This window comes from Pteropus vampyrus, unplaced genomic scaffold (assembly GCF_000151845.1).
Source record: "Pteropus vampyrus isolate Shadow unplaced genomic scaffold, Pvam_2.0 Scaffold97, whole genome shotgun sequence".
NCBI classification, from domain to species: Eukaryota; Metazoa; Chordata; class Mammalia; order Chiroptera; family Pteropodidae; genus Pteropus; species Pteropus vampyrus.
This window is the reverse complement of record NW_011888878.1, coordinates 5,132,111-5,136,813: the sequence shown is the minus strand read 5'-3', so window position 1 is coordinate 5,136,813 and position 4,703 is coordinate 5,132,111.

Genomic DNA, 4,703 nt, shown 5'->3' with positions numbered 1-4,703 from the left:
ATTATTTCAACCTAAAAAGGCCTTCACCAAGACACATCATATTAAAGTTATCAAAAATCAATGATAAAGATAGAATTCTCAAGGCAGCCAGGGAGAAGAAAACAGTAACTTATAAAAGAAAACTCATTAGATTATCATTGGCTGTCTCAGTGCAAACTTTACAAGCCAGAAAGGAATGGAATCAAATATTTAAACTATTAAATGAAAGGAACTACCAGCCTAGAAAAAAATGTATCCAGCTAAGCTCTCCTTTAGATGTGAAGGAGAAATTAAGACCTTTCCAGACATAAAAAAATTGAGGGAATTCTTCACTATGAGGCCTGCGCTACAGGAAATATTGAAGGGGTCAGCTCACCTAAAACAAAATAACAACAACAACTAAAATACATAATTAGGAGTAAGATGACTATCAGGCAAATAGAAGCAGAGGGGTGTAACCCTTACTAAGAACAGGGCATTATAAGTGTAAACAATAAGAAGAGAATTGCTATAGCAAGATAGTAATGAACGTTCTGAATACATAAAAACAAATTGAGATAACAATGTCTAAAAAGGAGAGGAGTCAAAGATCCAAATTCGCAAAGGGGAATGGAGATAAGTCACGTGCAGAATAAAATAGACGACTGTATATATATAACTATCCTTTACATATTCATAATGGTAAGCACACACCAAAGATTCAGAACTAAAATATATAACATGAAACAAGAAGAACCAGAGGCAAAACCCACAAAAGCCAACCAAAATAAAGAAAACAGAAACACAAGGACAAGGAAGCAATGGAAACACTGAACTACCAGAAAGCAAAAGAGAAAATGGCTATAAGAAGACCTCATATTTCGATAATCACCCTAAATAAAAATGGACTGAACTCACCAATAAAAAGGCACAGAGTTGCAGAATGGATCAAAAAAAAAAAAAAATCATATGCTGCCTCCAGGAGACACATCTCAGCTCCAAAGTCAAATATAGACTCCAAGTGAAAGAGTGGAAAATGATATTTCAAGCAAATGGAATTCAGAGAAAAGCGGAAGTAGTGGTACTAATATTGGATGAAATAAACTTGAAAATCAAAAAGGTAAAGAAGATACTAAGGGACACTTCATAATGATAAAGGGCTTCATGCACCAAGAAGAAATAATAATTATTAATATCTATGCTCCCAATCAGGAAGCCTCAATTACTAACAGAACTAAAGGGAGAAACAGACCAAAACACTGGCATAGTAGGGGAACTAGATACCCTACTGTCAGTTATGGACAGAGCATATAAACAGAAAATCAATAAGGAAATAACATCCTTAAATGACACTTTAGTCTAACTGGACATAATTGACATATACAGAACCTTCCATCAGCAAACAGCTGCTTATACATTCTTCTCTAGTGTACGTGGAACATTCTCAAGGATTGGCCACATACTGGGACACAGAAATAGCCGCAACAAATATAAGAGGGTTGAAATTATACAAACTATATTCTCTGATCATAATGCTTTCATACTAGAGATCAACTGCAGAAAGAAATCAGGTAGAACCACAAATACATGTGATTAAACAACATACTACTGAAGAATAACTGGGTCAGGAAAGAAATAAAACGAGAGATCAAGAGATTCATAGAAATGAAAATGATAGTACAACATATTAAAACTTTTGGAACATGGCAAAAGCGATCATAAGAGGAAAGTTCATATCATTATAGGTCTACCTCCAAAAACAAGAATGAGCCCAAATAAGTAACCTAATGCTTCATCTTAAAAGACGAAGAACAAATGAAGCCTAAAGTCAGCAGAAGGAAAGAAATCATCAAAATTAGAACAGAAATAAATGAAATTAAAAACAAACAAACAAAAAAATAGAAAAAATAAATGCAACAAAAATCTAGTTCTTTGAGAAGGTTAATAAAATTGACAAACCCCTGGCTAGACTCACTAAAGAACAAAGAGAAAGGAAACAAATAAAATCAGGAAGGAAAGAGGGGGAAATTACGACTGATATCATGGAAATACAAAGAATCATACAAGAATACTATGAAAAAGTATATAACACCAAATTTAATAACCTAGAAGAAATGGACCAGTACTTAGAAAAATACAATCTTCCTAGACTGAATTAAGAAGAACTGGAAAATCTAAATAGACTGATCAGCAGTATGGAAATTGAAACAATCTTCAAAAACCTACCAAAAAGTAAAAGTCCAGGACCAGATGGCTTCACCACTGAATTCTACCAAACATTTAAGGAAGATTTAATACCTATTCTCCTCAAAATCTGCCAAAAAATCAAAGTGGAGGTAATACTTCCCAGCTCATTTTATGAGGCCAATATTACTCTGATACCAAAACCTGATAAAGATAACACAAAATAAGAAAACTACAGACCAATATCTCTCATGAACACAGATGCAAAAATCCTAAATAAGATACTAGAGAACCGAATACAGCAACATATTAAAAAGATTATACACCACGATCAAGCGGCCTTCATCCCAGGGGCACAAGGATGGTTCAAAATACATAAATCGATTAATGTGATACATCACATAAACATTTTAAAAAATAAGAATCATATGATCATATCAATAGATGCAGAAAAAGCCTTAGACAAGATACAGCATCCATTTGTGATCAAAACACTTCACAAAATTGGTATAGAAGGAAAGTATCTTAACATAATAAAGGCCATATATGACAAACATTCAGTCAACATTATACTTAATGGCAAAAGACTAAAAACCTTCTCTCTAAGATTAGGAACAAGGCAAGGCTGTACACTACCACCACTTGTATTCAGTATAGCATTTGGAGGTCCTAGTGAGTGCAATCGGGCAATAGAAAGATATAAAAAGGCATCCAAATAGGAAACGAAGAAGTCAAACTGTCACTATTTGAGGATGACATGATTCTCTATATAGAAAACCCTAAAGACTCCACAAGAACACTACTAGAAACAATAAGCAAATACAGTAAAGTATCTGGATACAAAATCAACGTTCAAAAATCCATAGCGTTCCTATACTCTAACAACGAAGTGTCAGAAAAAGAAATGGAAAAAATAGTTCCTTTCACAATTGCAACAAAAAGAATAAAACACCTAGGAATAAATTTAATGAAACATGTGAACGACCTATATAATGAAAACTACAAGATCCTATTAAAAGAAATCGAAGAAGATACAAAGAAATGGAAAGATATTCTGTGTTCTTGGATTGGAAGAATCAACATAGTTAAAATGACAATATTACCTAAAGCATTATACAGATTTAATGCAATCCCCCATCAAAATGCCATCAGCAGTTTTTAAAGAAATAGAACAAAATATCGTCAGATTTTTATGGAAGCATAAAAGAACCCAAATTGCCAAAGCCATCCTAAGAAAAAAGAATGAGGCTAGAGGCAGCTCTCTGCCTGATTTCAAATTATACTACAAAGCAACAATAATCAAAACGGCATGGTATTGGCAGGAAAACAGACACACAGACCAGTGGAACAGAATCGAGAGTCCAGAAGACTCAGAGCCCATATAAACTCATATTTATATGAGCAAATAATTTTCTACAAAAAAGCCAAAACATACTGTGGAGAAAAGAAAGCCTCTTTAATAATTGGTGCTGGGAAAACTGGAAAGCCACGTGCAAAAGAATGAAACTAGACTGTTGTCTATCACCACACACCAAAATTAACTCAAAATGGATTAAGGACATGAATATAAGACCTGAAACAATAAAATGCATAGAAGAAAACAGGAACTAAACTCAAGGACCTTGGGCTTAAAGGAGATTTTATGAATTTGACCTCAAAGGCAAGGGAAGTAAAAGCTAAAATAAATGAATGGGACTACATCAAACTAAAAAGCTTCTGCTCAGCAAAAGAAACCATCAACAAGGTAAAGAGACAATCATCAGAATGGGAAAATATATTTGCAAGCAATATCTCTGATAAGGGCCTAACAAAAAACACAAACACAAACAAAAAACACAAATGATCCTATCGAAAATTGGGCAGAGGACCTGAACAGACACTTCTCCCCAGAGGACGTACAAATGGCCAAAAAATATACGAAAAGATGCTCAGCATTGCTAGCTATTAGGGAAATGCAAATCAAAACCACAATGAGATACCATCTCACACCTGTTAGGATGGCTATAATCAACAGGAAATGTTGGAGAGGATGTGGAGAAATAGGAATCCTCATACACTGCTGGTGGGACTGCAAATTGGTATAGCCACTGTGGAAAACAGTATGGAGGTTCCTCGAAAAACTGAGAATTGATCCACCATATGATCCAGCAATCTCTTTACTAGGTGTTTACCCCAAAGACTTGAAAACTCATATCTATAAGGATATTTGCACACCAATATTCATAGCAGCATTATTCACAGTAGCCAGCACATGGAAGCAACTGAAGTGCACTACGATAGATGATTGGCTAAAGAAGCTGTGGTACATATATACAATGGAATATTACTCAGCTATTAGAAGAGATGAAATACTGCCATTTGCGACAACATGGATGGACCTCGAGATAATCATGCTAAGTGAAATAAGCCAGACAGAAAAAGTTGAAAAGCACATGATATCACTTATGTGTGTGATATAAACCTAAAAGTAACAAATGAGCAGGACAAACAAACAGAGACTCATGAACATGGACTATAGACTAGTGGTTGCCAGAGGACTCCAGAGTAGTGGTTACTAGTGG